Below are 19,432 nucleotides of genomic sequence, written 5' to 3'. Positions count from 1 at the left end.
ACCACTGGCTACATGCTGCGCAAGGAGAGCCGGCGTTCCGGACAGACAGGGGACAACTGGGCTTGGATAGCATGCTGGCTCCGTTATACGACCACCGCAAACTCCGCTCCTTAGTGGGTCCCACTAAATTAACGGTTGCAGTTTGGCACGCAGCGACAGCTGCGCTAGGATGGAAGGGGGTGATCACCAAGCTAACCCCGCTGTGGGACTCCCGAGTCCTCGGTCATTTGAGAAATAGTAAGGGTTTTTCACATTGGGACACGATAGGGATTTCCACGGTGGGAAATCTTTGGGAGACGGGCCGGGTACTGCCCTTCAGTAGACTGAGGGAATTGTATGACTTCAGTGAGAGGGAGCTTTACAGGTACATCCAGATTAGACACGCACTACTCGCAGTACTGCCTACTGACACCGCCCTGCCGGAGTCCACCCCACTGGAGGACCGTCTCCTTACAGAATTCATGGTAGAGCGTGCGACGTCCCTTGTCTACCGCAAACTCCTTAATAATTCACCAGACCCGACACTAAAATTGAAGGCGAAGTGGGAGGGTGACATTGTGTTGAAAGTTGGGCTGAAACCGTCAACATTATCGGCGCCCTCTTGCTCTCCTTAAACCTTTTGTGCGCGTAAAACAGCCGCCATTTTGGGCACCATGGCTTCCCTGCTCTCGCCGAGAGCCAGCGCGCCTCTCTCTCCCTCCTAGCTTCGCTGACAACCCCCCTGCCTGCACCTGCCGCGAATCATAAAACCCCTCTTCGGCGCTGCTCTGCCCCGGGCCCTCGTCCTGTTCCCAGCGCAACACCTCCCTTCTTCCCATTTATGATCCCCGGCCCTTTGATGCAAACCCCTTTTCCCCGTGTGCCCGTTTGTCTTCCCCGTTCCCAGGCCGACACCCAGCTCTGCCGATACCAATCCTTGCCCCTCCCCGTACAATAGAAAGTTTCCCTCCCAGCAAGGGATCCCCGGGTTGATCAAAGCCCCCCGCCCTACGAGATCCGATCGAACCCCACACACTCCGTGAATCGGCGGAATATCCAGCTGCGCGATGATGTTGTGAACGGGGCAGGGACTTCCACTGTAACCTTGCGTGGGAACGGGCTGGGAAGGGGGATTCTGAGGATGTCTTTCCGTACATCAAAGTATCGACGAGAATGTGTTACATGCAATAAAGAGATAAACTTGTGTATAAGAGGCCAGGCCTCAGGGATGCAGTTAGAGCACCTCAGAACGATACCTTCTGTCCGTTTCGTTGTGTTCTCCTCCGGAGAAAATAAAAACCTTGTTTCCTGCCTTCCAGTCTCCAGCGCTTGCCTCTTCAATAGTTTAACTTCTTTGTGGGTTCAAGAGGCGACACCGCCGGGCAATACTTAAGGATCTTATATTCTGGTTGGTAGTGCCCCCCTTATTTTCAACAATTGGCGACCCAAGCGTGGGGCCCATCAGCGACCCATGGATCCAGTGGGAGAGGTCCTGACGACAAAGTGAACGACTGCAACGATCGGGAACGCGTCTGTCCGATAGACCCTCGTCTGACAGCCGATCATCCGAACTTCACTGGTTCCGAACAGACCTCTCTCGAGTGATCTACGGTCCTGACTGGGAACCATCAGGAGTGCCGCGAGGATAACGGAGAAGAGAGGACGATCGGGCGCTGGATTCGGAAGACAAGAAACTGTCCATGCGGTCCGGGTAAGGTCGTGTAATCACGACAAGTTGCGAAATGATTGCTTGATTGCTTGTTTGTTTAAAAATACTAGTATTGCTCTCTTTTATTTTTTTGGAGATTCACTGTCTGCAAACGGAGAAACAACGGGCTCTCTCTTTTGCAAGCAGTGGAGGATAGGTAGGGCAGCAGCCGTGCTTATTTTTTTCTCCCCCACTCAATAATCACTTGAAACTGAACTGTTGTTCGCAAAACTATTGTTTCCTGGAGATTCCCTGTCTGCAAACAGGGAAGAGACCACCCTTTTTGCAGACAGTGAAAAGGGTAGGTAACGCAGATCTTTGCGGACCTACTCATTCTCCCCATTGTTATTTATTGGTCTTTTGTTATTTTGATCCATGAGGTATTCACTGCCTGCAAACAACGTAGAATAGAAATATTCTGTCCAGTCTTTGCACCTAGTGATAAGATAGGCAGTGCTGACTTTTTAGTCCCTCGTTACGAGCCGTCATGTCTGTCTTCTCCCCACTGATTAGTAGCCTGTTTAGCCCGGACCGCCTATTAGAGATGGACCATCCAGCCCCACTGGAAGGCACCCCTAATAAGGACATGTTCATGAAGCATGGATTGACCGCTATAGCCTATAGTAAACTATGGCATAAATATACAAAAAAGGGTCAAGAAAGTCAATGGCCCCTGATAGGATCCTTCGATGATGATAAAATAAAAACGCTAGAAACTGCCCTGGGTAAAAACAAGACAACACCTACTATGCTTGACAGCTTCGGCATGTGGCGAAAAGAAACTGAACAACGTAAAAAGAAAACTGAGAGTAGGTTGGAAAAAGAGCTGCGAAAAGCAGCCCACCTAGCTGCTCAGAAACTAGAAAAAGAGATAAAGGAAAGAGAGAAAGCTAAACAGAAACTAGAAATGGAAACGCCAAGCCAGTGTCCGGTTAGAACCCCCTCCATGCTCTACCCTGATTTACCCTCGAAACAACGAGCCAATGAGGACCTGCTGTTAGGTCCTCCTATCATCTACATGCCCCTCCATATGCCCCTTCTCAACCCTTGGCGCAGCACGCGCCACCCCCAGGTACAAACGAAGGTACCGCCACAGCGTCGGCCCCAATGGCCTCTGTGCCAGCCGAACCCCTTGTATTAAAACCCGCATCAACAACAACGTTAGACGACCATGAGACTCGAGGGGCTGGCCCTGCAAGAACAAACAGACTAGACAAAGATGAGCGAGCGGGGATCGACAAAATAGCAAGGACACTGGTAGAAAGAAAGGATGATGAAGAGTACATCACAGATATGTTTAGCTCGTATACAGGGAGTCACAGACGACATTTTACCGTACGACTGTGTTATCATGTCTTGAATGCATACGAGGACCGATATCGAGACAAAGGTCCCGAGAGCCTAAGGACTCTGTACCGGAAGGTCGATATCGGGGATGAGGGCGAGTGTGATGTGTCGGACCTCCTTACGCGTACGCTTGAGGTTTTCCGCCACCTCACTGAACGAAAGCCGGGAGCTAAATCCGCAGCCTCCGTAGTGACCGAACCACCAACCGAGCAATCTAACACCATGATGCCGATACGTGAGGCTGCCCCTTACTGGGTTCCTCCTCGGGGGACAGGGACTCACGATGATGCAAACAACCAAGATGCGAAGGGAAGGGTAGTGTACAACTGGGTCTACCAGCCATGGGACCGGCAAGAGATACTGACATTCCGGAAATCTCTACCCGACCTACGTAAAAACCCCACTGCCTTCTATACTGAATTGGGTACAGCCCTGGGCTCAACGATTATGACCCTGGCTGACATCGACTTGTTCTTCGGGTTATGTCTACCAGCTGATGTGTGGAAGCAAATCCGGAAAGTTGACCACCTTGAGCTGTTTGGACATACCTGGTCACAACTCGATGACCTGGACAAACAACGGGGACCAGGACAAAAGCCGTTGAAATCCATTCTAGACCTCCCAGATAAAATCGTAGAGAAATTAAAAACCCTAATCCCAGAAAAGAAAGTGGACTGGTCGATAGTAACAGCCTGTCGCCAAAAACCCCAGGAGGATGTATCGGAATACTTCTCCCGGTTTGAAACGGTGTTCTCCGATTACAGCGGCCAGGACATGACCACTGCAACCGGACACCATCTGTTTGTCCAGAATTATGTTAAGGGCCTATCATCGGAAATCTCCCAGAAACTACAGGCCAGCGAGAGTAGTTGGGCAGCCTCCAAACCTACAGCGATTCTCCAAATGGCCCAATATTATGAGCATCAGAAAAATGAAAACGATAGGGCGACAGAGAAAAAGAAGAAGGACTTAAAAGAGAGGGTGATGATTGCCAAACTGCAAGGGGTGACTATAGGACGAGACCAATACCGGGGAAACTACCAGACAAACGTCCCTAAGACTACATTTCCCCAGGACCGCACTCTGACTTCCTACAGTGGACGCACAGACCTTAGAGAAGACCAGTGCGCTTTCTGCAAAGGGACTGGCCATTGGAAATCCCAGTGCCCAGTTCTTCTGGAAATGATCAGAAACAAAGACCCCAGGGATGTAGCAAACGGACCGAGACCTAAGGGACAACAACGAGGGCCCCCAAATGACGCGACTAATGACAGATCAAGCAGACCAAATACGTTCGATCGACCCAGGCAGAACCAATATCAACAATCTGACTATGACGACACTCACACCTTCGCATAGGACAGCCAATCAAAGCTAAAGAGTATCTGGACTCTCTTTGAATAAATGAGAAGGACTGCAATGTATAATAGGACAAATTTAGAATCTGGGCGTAATTATATTGTTTAATAATTATTCAAACACAGGACTATTATATCCGTTATCTACATATTCTTTCTCTTGCTTTTTTTTTGCCTCTCTGTATATCCTGTACTTCTTTCTCAGTTTGTCTCTTCTTTTTTCCTTTTTTTTTTTCTCTTTCTCCCTCTCTTTTCTTCTTTCTTTAGTAAGGGCGCCATGGGTTAGGGACACGGCATCCATACGCTTCAGGAACTGATAGTTCCTGTGCCTCATGTAGTGGGGAGGGTGGGGGGAGGGGTTTCGGGGATTAAGGGCGGGGGTGGGTAAGGGCAAGGGGTGGTGGCGGGGGTGTAAGGCAGAGGTGTTCAACGCAGGGATGATTACAAGGTGTTTAAATGATATCATTGAGGAACAAATATTTGTGATGTTGGTCGATAAATTTCTTTTTTTTTCATTTCCGTCATGTATAAAAAGGTGAAAATATGCACTATTAATATTAATGGTCTTAATGATGTCAAGAAGATTGCTATGTTTCGAACAATGCTTCAGGTACTGAATATCGATCTGCTATGTATACAGGAAACCCATATTTCATGGGACAAACGTTCTCTTTTGAATAATTTGGGACTGGAAGTTTTGATTACCTCTAAACAAATGGGTATTAAAAGAGGCGTAGCAATTTGCATGCGAAAAGGAGTAGGGAATTGCACAAAAACACTCTCCGATAAATGGGGCAGATGGGGATTGGCCGAGCTAAAAATTGGAAGCTGTAAATTTACTCTATGTTGCATCTACGGCCCTAATTTAGATGATGCTGACTTGTTTAATACTATGAATACAGAGCTGTCAACTTGGACTCAACCAATTATAGTTTGTGGAGATTTAAATATACATATGTCAGCTAGTTGGAATATTCGATTAGCGAAGAGATACATGGGCCGAAAGGTTAAAACTTATAAAGCTCTCAGAAACTTAATACTTAGCAATGGGCTAACTGATGTCTGGAATAAATTCTATTATAATGACCCCGGATATACTTTTTTCTCTACTCCTCATCAAAAATTTGCCCGTTTAGACTATTTTTTTGTATCCTTAGTTTTTTTAGAAAAAATTCATATTGAGATATTACCACAAGTCATCTCAGACCATAACCCAATAATGGTTGAGATACAATTTTCTGTCGACTGTCAAAACCTTACTAGACCCTGGTCATTTCAAAGAAATTTATTGTTAGATGAAGATTATCTTCAAAATATGGTCAATATTATTAAAGATTATTTTTTGATTAATAACGACACTGCTTCCCCACAAGTAGTCTGGGATTCTTTTAAATCTATTATACGGGGCGAGACTATTAGTTTTGCAAATTATAAGAGGAAAAAAAATCAAACAGACTTCAGGGATAAACTAAATAAGATTAGGCAGATCGAGTTTGATTTATCTATCGCATGCAAAAATAAGGCTAATATAGAGGATGTACAAAGGCGACTAACCATTGAACGCTCTGGTCTTCGCACACATATTGCTGAAGAAGTAGCGGCAAAATTTAAACAATATAAATCGGAACGCTACGAATTGAGTGAACGTACGGGAAAAATCTTAGCCCAGCGCTTACGACAAAAATCATCTTATAACGAAATACAGTGCGTTAAAGATACAAATGGGATTCTCTGCGAAAGCAGGGAAGGAATATTAGCGGCATTTCAGGGCTTCTATAAGATGCTGTATAATGACTCTAATAACGAAATTGACAAGACTCTTGATCCTATAGACTATTTTCAAGTTATTAATCAACCTTCCTTGTGTATAGATGATATAGATCTATTTACTAGCCCAATAAGCTGGGAAGAGATTGAAAGGGCTATCACGAGTCTTGCAGCTGGTAAAGCCATGGGGCCTGATCAGATTCCTCTCGAATTTTATCGGACATTTAGATTCTTGCTGAAACCAGAGCTGATCAAAATTTTTAATGTAGCGTTTCAAGACAAAGCTCCTGATTCCTGGTCTACAGCTACTATAGTTGTATTTGTTAAAAAGAACAAAGATCCAAAAGAATTAGGCTCGTACCGTCCTATTTCTCTGATTACAGCCGACAGCAAGATCTACTCTAAAATTCTTGCAAATAGATTAAACGACGTTATGCCGGGTTTAGTTTCTAATATTCAACATGGGTTTATTAAGCACAGGGACACTACAGATCATGTGAAAAGGGTTATTGCATTGCTGGACTGGGCTCAGGCAAAGGAATCCCCAGCCGGAGTTATTCTGCTTGATGCTGAAAAGGCGTTTGACAGAGTCGACTGGGGGTTCCTTTGGTCTGTGCTAAAATGGAAGGGTTTCCCACCACAATTCATTAAAGCTATACAATCACTTTACTTTAACGCACAGGGTGTAATAAGACTAGGTACGGATATTTCTAACCCATTCTCGATCACCAGGGGGACCAGGCAAGGATGCCCTTGCTCTCCACTTTTATTTGCACTTTATTTAGAACCTTATTTGAATAGACTAATTATAGAACCTGGCATTCCACATGTTCGTCTCTATGAGATAGACCATAAAGTACTAGCTTACGCGGACGACGTGGCCATTGTAACCTCTGATCTCTCCTCTGCATTACCTAAAATAATAGAAATTGCAAGCGAATTTGGCAAGCTATCCGGATACAAATTAAACATCTCAAAAACCCAAATTATACACTCTAAAACTGGTATACCTACCGATATTCCTATTAATGACACCGCCACATATCTCGGTGTAACTATATCATCGAAAATAGATGACATTGTTGGACTCAATGTGGATCCATTACTCATATCCACTAACAGAACCTTAGAAAGAATAAATAATTTACATTTATCCTTATTTGGACGGACCAATGTTATTAAGATGTTGATTTTTCCAAAATTTCTTTATTTGTTTCGAACCATTCCCTTATTTTTTTCTATGTCTCTTTTTAACAAAATAGATAGGATGCTGTCCAGATTTCTATGGGGGTATCGTCGTTCAAGGAGATCGCTAAAATGGTGTACCCTACCGCAAGGATGTGGCGGGCTGGGATTTCCGAATTTTAGGATGTATTATTGGGCTATAACTCTTAAAACAATTAAGGTTTTATTATTTCATGATCATATTAATGAAATTTTTGCTTCACCCTCCATCTATGAAATGCTTCTGGGTACTCACGCACGCCAATGCTTATTGATATTTATGGAACAGAGCTACTACAAGAAAACAAAATTTAAGGTTTTTCTCTCTGCTTTTTTGGTTTGGAGACAAATTAATAAAGCTTTACGGATTATTCCAAAATATAATTTTTACTCACCCATTTGCTGCAATATACCAATATCCGACATCCCTGAAGATATCCCCACGAATCGATTTCGTTTGGGACAGATACACTCAATTGGGCAACTCTACCATAATGGGGCCTTGATGTCTTTTTCTGAACTTCAAGATATATTTGGCCTCCTTAGAAAGGATTTTTTTAAATATCTACAAATCCGTAGTTTTTTGGGAAAAAAAAACCTTTTATATAATGATGAAATGGTGTCTAATGCTGTTATGGAGAGTGGTAGGAGGGATAGCCGTATTGGTACAATTTATCAACTAATGGTCAATAGGCTGCACGATGATCTTGACCAACAAACACAGAAATGGGAAAGGAAGTTGGGTACAGAAGGGATAGATCTGGCAAGGGCGTTTGAGATCAGCAATAAAATATTAATCAATAGCTCTCTCAAAAGCCAACATTATATGGCCTGTTTAGATCTTTACTACACACCGGCAAAATTGGCCAAATGGAAAGCTACGAAAGGCATTAATTGCAGCCGATGTGGTACTGTAGCAGCAGATTCTTGTCACATGTTCTTTAGCTGCTCTAAATTAATTGTATATATTAATAGGATAGAAAAGTTTTTGACCAATTTGCTTAATACTAATATCAAATTATGTCCATCTGTGATTATTTTTGGTTTATATTTTCCATCCAAGAGTCTATCAGTTGACCAAGAATATTTTATGTTTATCGGAATGTCTATCTATCGTTTTTGTATTACTTTAAGATGGTTAGATGTTGACCCACCATCTTTCGAACAATGGTTGGGTAAGCTGCTAGATGTGTATAGAATGGACAAAGCAGTGTACAAACTGAAAGGACATAGAAAGAGGACATTTGCTAGGAAATTATGGTCTCCTATTGATAATTGGATTTAATTTAACAATGTTTTACCGGTTTATTTTCTCGTCTTTGGTTCCGTCAAAAATGTATTGACCGCTACGTGAATGAGTACCAATATGTTAAATTCAAAATGTTTTCCTCATCCTTGTATTGTATACCTCTGCCACTGAAAACAATAAAAAAAAAAAAAAAAAAAAAAAAGGACAGCCAAGGGCGAGGGAGGGATCCAGTCGAGCTCTATGTTGACCAGCAGGGCCCTTATGTCACTGCTAAGGTCCTGGGTACCAAGTCTCCATTTCTGGTAGACACTGGCGCAACACGTAGTGCGTTATCTAAACGACTGATTCCAAGGGCACCCTTGTCTGGCTCACTCATAACATCGACAGGTTTCGATGGAACGCCCTCCACCAACCCTTTGTCTGCCCCGATTCTCTTTGACGTAGAAAACAACACCACCGACACCACGTTCTTGCTTTCCTCCAATAGCCCTGACGCCATTATGGGACTTGACTTACTGAAACACTTCCGAGCGACGATCAGGTGTTCTCAAGATGGAGTTCGAGTGTTTCTTTACGACAACCCCGTTCTGCTTAGACATTGCTCCCCCCGACACATGTTTTCCATCACCGACGTTGACGCGTCCCTGCTTGACACTCTACCTCCGTATCTGTGGGCCAAAGCGGATTCGGACGTAGGGCGTATGTTAATTGACCCAGTGCACATTACTGTCCGACCAGACGCAACACTCCCAAAACTCCCACAATATCGGATATCGCCAGAGGGCGAGAAGGCATTGGTAATGATTATCCAGTCACTGATAGACGCAGGAGTGGTAGAGGAAGTGGTTAGCAACGTTTGCAACAGCCCTATCTTGCCCATTATCAAGAAGCAGGGAGAGGGAGATGAGAAAGCATACCGTTTCATCATCGACCTCCGAGAGATCAACAAAGTGGTGGTACCCCAGTACCCTGTGGTCTCAGACATCACCACCATCCTGACCTTGATTCCATCCACTGCCACCACCTTTTCCGTCATCGACCTCAAGAACGCATTCTTCTCCATCCCCATCCACCCAGACAGCCGATATCTCTTCGGCTTTACCCTAAAAGCCCGCTCATATAGGTTTTGCCGAGCGCCTCAAGGCTACACGGAAAGCCCTAGCATCTACAGCCAGGCCCTCAAAAGACAACTAGACCAAGTCCAGTTACCCGACGGAGTGGTGTTGGTACAATATGTCGATGACATCCTTTTGGCAGCCGACACCACCCCTCTAGCGGTTACCGCCACCATTCAACTCTTGCACTTCCTTGCGGAAAATGGCCACAAGGTCTCCAAGAAGAAGTTGCAATTCTGCCTACCCCAGGTCACTTACCTAGGCCACCTTTTGTCCAAAGATGGAAGAAAACTCACCCCTGATCGAATCCAAACCATTCTAGATACCCCTGTCCCTAAGACCCAGAAGCAGGTTCGCTCCCTATTAGGCCTCACCTCCTTCTGCCGACAATGGTTACCAAACTTCAGCCTCGTTGTAAAACCACTGCTTTCTCTGCTAAACAAAGACATCCCTTTCCCACTCCCTTGGACTCCTGAGTGTCAAACTTCCTTCACAGAACTGCGAGATGCCCTTTGCTCAGCCCCTGTCCTGGGTACCCCTGATTACAAAAAGCCCTTCTCCCTTTACACTCACGAAAGGGAGGGGTGCGCTTTATCTGTCCTGACCCAGGCCATCGGCCCTAAGCAACGACCGTGCGCTTACTTCTCTGCCACTCTTGACCCTGTCGCCAGAGCCTTGCCTGCCTGCCTTCGAGCTGTAGCTGCTGCTGCAGTCTCTATCCGACAGAGTGAGGGGATTGTACTCTCGAATTCCCTCACGGTACTGGTACCCCATGCAGTCGACACCCTCCTGAACCAAACCAAGACGCAACATCTGACGAGTGCACGACTGACTGGATACGAACTGACCTTGCTTGCCCCCCATATCACCCTGAAAAGATGCACCACACTGAACCCAGCAACTCTGTTACCCTTGCCAGAGAACGATCCCAATGTGCACCCCGTACATGACTGCGTGACTCTTACGGACGAACAGACCAGGAGTAGGGTCGATCTCAGAGACACAGCTTTCCCTGACCCCGACGGGGAGTTGTGGGTGGACGGTTCTTGCATCAAACTCTCCGATGGTACCACTTCCGCTGCCTATGCAGTCACCACGGCTCGAACTGTAGTAGAAACAGCCCGCATCACCCAGCGATCTGCCCAGGCAGCGGAACTGATTGCTTTGACGCGAGCCTGCATCCTGGCAACAGGAACCACAGCGAACATTTACACCGACAGCCAGTATGCCTTCGGGGTGGTTCACCATTTTGGGCTCCTCTGGAGGGAGAGAGGATACTTGACCTCACACGGCACACCCATTTTGCACGGGGATTTAGTCTCCGCCTTAATCGAAGCTGTCCTCCTCCCCAACAAACTTGCCGTTATCAAATGCCAGGCACACAAGAAAGTGACAGACGTTATTGGACAGGGAAATGCACTAGCCGACATCACCGCCCGAACGACAGCTGAAAATAGAACGACAACACATATGTACGTGACCAGGTCACAAGCAGAAAACTGGACTGACGCCAAGGACACAATTAGAGACATACAAACGGCTAGCACACAACACGAATTGACTGAATGGACACGGGTGGGATTGAAAGACGATGAAGGCTGCTGGCGGACAAAAGACACGAACAGATGGTTGCTACCTGATTCGTACTTGATTCCCATATTAACCATGGCACACTCCCCTGCCCACATAGGATCAGCCCCCATGATCGAACTTGTCTCCAGGGTTTGGCACAATGACAAGATCCCAGATTCCGCCAAACGCCTGGTCCAACAATGCTTAATATGCCTGCAACACAACCCCGGGAAAGGAACTGTAGTACCCCGGGGGGGATTTGGGGTCCCAAACCACCCATTTGAAGTCCTGCAGATGGACTACATCCAGCTAGACAGATGCCAAGGCCTGAAATATGTACTCGTCGTGGTGTGCGCATTTAGCAAGTGGGTGGAAGCATATCCAACCCGTGACAACACCGCTATGGCCACTGCAAAGGTTCTGTTAAAGGAGTTTTTCCCCCGTTATGGCCTCTGTCGTGTTTTATGGAGTGATAATGGCCCCCACTTTGTAGCCAAAGTTATCCAGCTCATCCTAAATGGGCTGGGTATTAAACAGAAATTCCACGCAGTCTTCCACCCTCAATCTGCTGGGCTTGTCGAACGACACAATGCCACACTAAAGCTTAAACTGGCCAAAATAGTGGCTACGACGGGTCTGAAATGGCCAGACGCCCTCCCATTGGCATTGCTATCGATGCGCTCTACCCCCACCCGACATCACTTAACCCCTTATGAAGTTGTCTTCGGTCGACCCATGAGCGTCTGGTCTGCCCCGAAACCAACTTCCATTCATGACGCTCCGGACGTCCTAATGTCTGATTATCTGTACAAATTGACTGAAACTTTGTCTGTCCTTCATCAGCAGGTGCAGCAGGCCATCCCCGATGCTTCCAGGGGTCCGGGTCACGCCATCCAGCCGGGGGACTTCGTGCTGATCCGAAATTTCCAGCGATCAAAGAGTTTGGAACCCCGGTGGACGGGCCCCTGGCAAGTGCTGATCACCACTCGGACCGCACTTCGAGTGGAGGGGAAGAAACACTGGCTGCACGCTCATCACTGCAAAAAGGTCTCTCCAGCCCTGGCCACGACAGACACCGTCAACACCCAAGAAGAGCTCCTGAACCAGGACCGACCATCGTTGAACTGCTACCCTGATACTGAGACACTTGAACTTTCAAAACATCCTGACCCCACTGTGCCATCTCGAGAAGGGTATTTCCTGCGTCGAAAGGAGGGAGCTTCGGCTAAGTAGGCCACGGACTAGGTTAAAGGATCTCAGAACGGTGACCCAAACTACCAAGGGTTACCTGGAGAGAAGCTAAAACTAAGTCTGTGGTCCTGCCCACTACCGAGCACCTTGAAGACGAAGATGATGGAAGCGCCAGATAAGAAGATGATGGAAGCGCCAAATAAGAAGCCGACGGAGACAGCAGGAAATACCCACTACAGAAATCCGAGAACAGACAGACTCCATAGCTCAAAGACAATTGCACTCTTCATCGTAATCCTCCTCTGTTTTCTCCTCATGACTACGCTCTGGATTATGGAAGAACACGCACCTGCTCACGAAACATTCCTAACCACTGCTCAGCCTACCACCATGAAGGAACATTATCTAATTTCGCTCTCTCCTCAACTAAGAGAGAGGCGAAAGGAGTTTTGGAACAACTCTTTCGTGCAGCTACTTCACCAGCACAATCTTGCCACCAACACCACCAACTGCTGGATCTGTGGGTTGCTACCCCATGCCACTGGACATTCAATACCATTCATCCCTTCACCCTTCTCTGTCCACGGCTCCTGCCTTGCCTGGCTGATCCTCCTGCAAGAGAGCTATACGGGTAATGCCACCTCCAGCAGAACTGCAGCACATTCTTCTCATGGGGCCGGGCGAAACAAGACAAAGACACCCTTCTGCCCGCTGACCCCCAGCGACTCGATCCAAATGGACATCCCGGCTAAAGAACGAATCGAAATGCAGGTGTTCAACAATCCAACCAGACCCACCTTCTCCTATCTGCGGAAACGAACGGCTGCCACTCTGACTGTGGCCCTGTCGGTCATCAACGTCACAGGCCACATGTGTGTAGAAGGACTTGGGACACAGCTGGTGGGTCGCAGCGCTTGCCGCTTTACCAGCACTCTGGATTCCACGGATCCACCTTCCTTTGTGTCATCCCCAAACATGTATTTCATCTGCGGCACGAAGGCCTACACCTGGCTCCCCAAAGGCTGGGGGGGCACTTGCTACATCTCCTTCGTCCTTCCTCCAACTTATGTGGCCCCAGCGAATCACCACAGGCAAAAACGAGCCAAAGACGTTGAGCAAGCCGACTCAACAGGGGCGCAGTTCCTCGATGCTATGAAAGGACTCGTCCCCCTCTGGGGCCCGATGGCAAACAGCCGTGCCATCCGACATTTGACTCAGGCAGTCGAGACAACCATGAACATCACAGCGGGCATCTTTGCCAACAACACTGCCGAGCTCCAAGCGGTCCGTTTGGTGGCTCTTCAGAACCGCCTCGTTCTAGATGTGGTTCTGGCGGACCGTGGAGGAGCATGCCGCATTATTGGGTCCAGCTGTTGTACATACATACCGGACAACTCACCCTCAGTGTACAAAGCCATCGAACATCTTCACAGACTCTCTTCGGAAGTTCACCAAGAGCAAGAAGAATGGTCGCTTGGTGGTTGGTTCTGGGACACCGTCAAAAGCTGGGGCTGGAGACTGCTCACCATTATCCTAATTCCCGTAGTTGTAATATGTGGCCTATGCTTAGGAATTCAATGTCTGCCACCTATGTGTTCTTTATGTGCGAGTTGTATTTTTTCCAAAACTGTGGACATTGGAAGCGAACATATGAGAGCATTGTATGATACCGAAGTTAGGAATTTGATGAAAATTGACATTGAGTAAAGCAAGGTGGCTAGATATGTTGAAAAGGGGGGACTGTTGAAAGTTGGGCTGAAACCGTCAACATTATCGGCGCCCTCTTGCTCTCCTTAAACCTTTTGTGCGCGTAAAACAGCCGCCATTTTGGGCACCATGGCTTCCCTGCTCTCGCCGAGAGCCAGCGCGCCTCTCTCTCCCTCCTAGCTTCGCTGACAACCCCCCTGCCTGCACCTGCCGCGAATCATAAAACCCCTCTTCGGCGCTGCTCTGCCCCGGGCCCTCGTCCTGTTCCCAGCGCAACACCTCCCTTCTTCCCATTTATGATCCCCGGCCCTTTGATGCAAACCCCTTTTCCCCGTGTGCCCGTTTGTCTTCCCCGTTCCCAGGCCGACACCCAGCTCTGCCGATACCAATCCTTGCCCCTCCCCGTACAATAGAAAGTTTCCCTCCCAGCAAGGGATCCCCGGGTTGATCAAAGCCCCCCGCCCTACGAGATCCGATCGAACCCCACACACTCCGTGAATCGGCGGAATATCCAGCTGCGCGATGATCATCACCTGTTGTGAACGGGGCAGGGACTTCCACTGTAACCTTGCGTGGGAACGGGCTGGGAAGGGGGATTCTGAGGATGTCTTTCCGTACATCAAAGTATCGACGAGAATGTGTTACATGCAATAAAGAGATAAACTTGTGTATAAGAGGCCAGGCCTCAGGGATGCAGTTAGAGCACCTCAGAACGATACCTTCTGTCCGTTTCATTGTGTTCTCCTCCGGAGAAAATAAAAACCTTGTTTCCTGCCTTCCAGTCTCCAGCGCCTGCCTCTTCAATAGTTTAACTTCTTTGTGGGTTCAAGAGGCGACACCGCCGGGCAATACTTAAGGATCTTATATTCTGGTTGGTAGTGCCCCCCTTATTTTCAACAATTGGTGAGATGGACGAGCATGAATGGAATGAGGCACTGGCATCGCCTAAGGAGGTCGGAATCTCATCGAGATTACGACTGGTACAATTGAAGATAGTACATAGGGTATACTACACTAGAACAATGCTACACCATATTCACAGGACAGACCACCCCTTCTGCCTTCGTGGGTGCGGGGAGGAGGGCTCCTTCTTCCACACCATATGGGATTGCCCTCGAATTCATGAATATTGGAGACAGATTCTGCGGACAATCTCGCAAACATTAGACTTGACACTACTGCCCAACCCGAGGAGGTGCCTCCTCAATATATGGGAACCTACAGACCTCACACGGCACAGTCGACTCTGGGTCACGGTGGGATTGGCGGTGGCGAAGAGGGATGTCGCGCAACGCTGGGGGGTCCCAGAACCTCCGTCCAAGTCACAATGGTGTCTGAACATGGACAGGACAATGGTGATGGAAAGGGCAGTCTACTCTAGCCGCGCGTGCCCGGGGAAATGGAATAAAATTTGGTCCAGGTGGAATACGTATAGAGGGGAGATCTGTGACCCTTTGCCAGAAGAAGACCCTGAAGACTCGGATGAGGAGGGGGAGGAGGGTTAGGTAGCTAAGCGGTATGTGAGATTGAGAGGCACGGATTCACTGGGGAGACAGCTGCACTAACACCCCACAGAGAACTAAGGCCAGGAGGACATGGACTTATACATTGCTGGCCCGCAGCATAGGCAGAAGGCTTACCTACTGCAGGATAGGTTGCTACCTTAGAGGGATCTGTAAAGGGAAACCACAGGGAGATACTTCCACATGCTCAATATTGTACTAAACCTGACCGCGCTCCTGTTCCTACAGGTTAGTTTGTTTGTTTGTTTGTTTGATTTATAAAACTGGGAAATCAACGCCCATCACTTTCTGATTTACTGCTCGAATGCCAAGACCTGTGAATGTAACGGCTGTCACGATACTGATTTTGTTGGCTGTTTCTCTGTAACAATGTATAACATGACTCTACTACTTTGACTGAATATTAGCGGCCGGCCCAACGGGTTGTAGGCAGTCTGCAGTGTATTTGTAAGATGCAATAAAAGTTTTTGATCCCAAAAAAAAAAATAATAATAATTAGTCGAGGTTTCCAATTTGTTATTTATTCTATTTGAATTTTTGTTTTTAATGTTATTGTTAGAGTTGTGATATCTATGTAGCTTTCTGTTATTATGGAGAAGCTACTTTTAAATTAATACACGAGTAAATGTTTTTTTGTAAGATTTTGCTTTATAAATTACTATGATTTTTGCCAGTACTTTGGCTACTTGAATTCATTTTCAGGTTTCTTGATATGTTAATTATCTATATTTTTGTAGTCCATGCTGTTGTTTGTAGGATACTTGAAATCATAAAATTTTTGTTGGTGATATTGTACTTTACACAGCGTGTTTAAAAAGTCAATATTTTTGCCGTTGGTTTTTTTTGTAATTATATGTTTGTGTCATGACATGTTTGTTGTGGATGCCGTGGCACACCACCCATGGAAAAGACATATGATGCGTGGATACTTGGCTTGACAAAAAGACATTAAACATTTTTTTAAACTGTTGTTATTATTTTATTCCACATTCAGCATAAAAAATTTGTTATATTACAGGTGACTAAATAAGAACATGGTATGTCTCAGTCAGAATGTGAAGAGAGGTTGAGAGAGAGTGAGGGTAAATTGAAGGGGGCACGATCCCCCCAAAAGTATGTACCCAGCCGGGGGAGGAGCAATGGAGGTTCAGGAACAACCAATCACCCTGTTTTTGAAGGCAGAGACCTCCTTCATCTCAGTGGCATAACTAGATATCTCTCCACTGGACTCACATTTGTTTTGAATTTTATGAACTATGGGCCCGATTCACAGAACTAACTAAAGACAAAATCCTAAACTTACTACTTTTGGTATTCACAGAAGTTAGAATTTTGTCTTAAGTTTGTCTTAAGACAGACTTAAGACAGACTTAAGTTAGGATTTTCTCTTAAGTCTGTCTTAAGTCTGTTTTAAGACAAATTTAAGACCAAATCCTAACTTCTGTGTATACCAAAAGTAGTAAGTTTAGGATTTTGTCTTAAGTTAGTTCTGTGAATCGGGCCCTCTGGTCCTTGTAGATATTTTTTCAGCTTCTATATAGCAGTGTCTATATAGCAGCCCATGACCCTTCACCATCCATCGATATCGAACACTGTATGACTACAACGCTACCGGGCAATATCTCTATGGGCAACCGTTATCACCAATACAGGGCTAGCTGGTGCTTAGGGAGGACACGAATACCCTCTCATGCCTAACATGGCCACTGGGGGTCTCAAGACTACCTCATTCTCCAAGACAGCAGACTAGAGTTAACCCTGTTCCAGAACGATTTTACTTTCTCACAGCACTAAAATTGAGGTTTTATTTGCATCTTATTGACCAAAATATGCAAAGAACCTGATTTAGATTCAGTGCATGACCTCTTTGACTTGGGGCCATATGTATGAAGCAAATTCGCATTCGCAAAGGCGGAAATTCGCAGAATTTCGGCCTTTGCGAATTAGCAAAATAATATGTATGAAGTAAAATCTAGTGCAAAATAAGGAATCGCAAAATTTGCAATTCCTTATTTGCAATTGCATTTAAGGAATCGCAAATTTTGCGATTCCTTAAATGCAATGTATGAAGCCAAAAAAATGTGCAAAATGTCTTTAAGGAATCGCAAATTGCCACCAACTTCTAGTTGGTGGTAAGTTGCGATTTCCTTGAAAAATGCACATTTCAGCATTTTTCAAAGTGCCATGTGACGCACATACATGCTCTTAGGGCATGTATGTGCGCCACATGTGCACCCATGCATATTATCAGGGGTGCAACAGGGTGTCTTTTGGACACCCCTGCACCCTTGAAATTATTCTCAATTTGCGATTTTCAAATTGCGAATCGCAAAATTGAGAATACCTTCCCATTCATTCCTATGGGCCTCCTGGCCAATAGAAATGAATGGGAAAGTATTCCTTAATTGTGATACGCAATTTGCTAATCGCATTTAATGAATACTAAGAATTCGCTAAAAAAGCGAATTTGTACATACATACTAATTTGCGATTCTGAAATAGCGATTTCTTAAAAATCGCTATTTCAGAATCGCAAATCAGTACCTTCATACATATTGGTGTCCTTCTTGTGGGCCCAGCAAGTAGTGAAAACCCCATTCCTGTTGTTAAGAAGCCGCTCAGACTCATTAGGTAAATTATTAATTTCAGAAATGGAGCCTGTTTCTTTTATATTAAAATGTCTGAGCCAAAAAGGGGGGAAGGGGTTCTTACTGCAGTGTGTGCTTCCCTTTTCGGTCTACTTATATCTAAATATACCTTCTCATATTTTGGTCATCTATATATTTTGCGTTGAAATTAATGTAGCACAAGATTTAAAAGTACAAGTAAGGGCGGAGCCTGCGCGGCTTGCGCACCCTGCTCATGTTAAATATTCAATAACTGCCATTAGCTGATCACGGGCAGGAGTAGGATTCTCACTAAGTAACCCTGGGACTTGCAATCCCTCCAAGAGACTCAGCATGAAGGCACGGAAGGCTGCTCTTCCTCGCTGTCCTAAAACACCACCCCTGGACAGTGGCGTACCTAGACCTACTGCCCCGCGGGGAGGACCCTAAGTTTGCCACCCAGTGCAAGTAAGAGCGGGGGGTGGCGGCTAACAGATGACTTGTTTGAGGGGTGGCGGCTGACGAACAACTTGTTCTCGGGGGTAGGGGGGGCGGCGGTAGTCGACAGACACAACTTGCTCACCTCTGCCCCAAGATGGTCAACAGAACTAGTGTAGGCCGCAGAGCTTTGCAGACCTCCACCCTCAACTGTTGGGACAGGGAAGTAACAGAGCTCAGAATCCTGGGACTTGCAGCCCCACCAGGGGTCTGTGCGACTCAGATTTAAAGTGCGACCGGGGAAGTCCAGCATAAGTCTAGAAGGGCAGGATCCATGCCAGAGTTTCAGAAAAGCTCCATAAGGTACATTCACATGCAATTAGCCTAAATGGAAATAATTTCCATATTGAGGGGTTATTCTGAAAATCTAGCGTGGGTCGGACACTCATAGACCGATGCTGGACACCCTCTGGATGGACTTTTGAGGTCTACTTTAACAGCAGAAGAATTTCCACTTCCATATAATTACCCAGCACTCAAGAAACTAGTATAAAAGGGGTGTATTTTTTATGGAGGCTGTTCACCAAAATACAAGTAAAAAAGTTACTTTTGAATTATTAACTTGACATGGTGATAATATGGAAGGTA

The sequence above is a fragment of the Lissotriton helveticus genome, chromosome 10 (assembly GCF_964261635.1).
Source record: "Lissotriton helveticus chromosome 10, aLisHel1.1, whole genome shotgun sequence".
NCBI classification, from domain to species: domain Eukaryota; kingdom Metazoa; phylum Chordata; class Amphibia; order Caudata; family Salamandridae; genus Lissotriton; species Lissotriton helveticus.
This window is presented reverse-complemented; position numbering follows the sequence as displayed.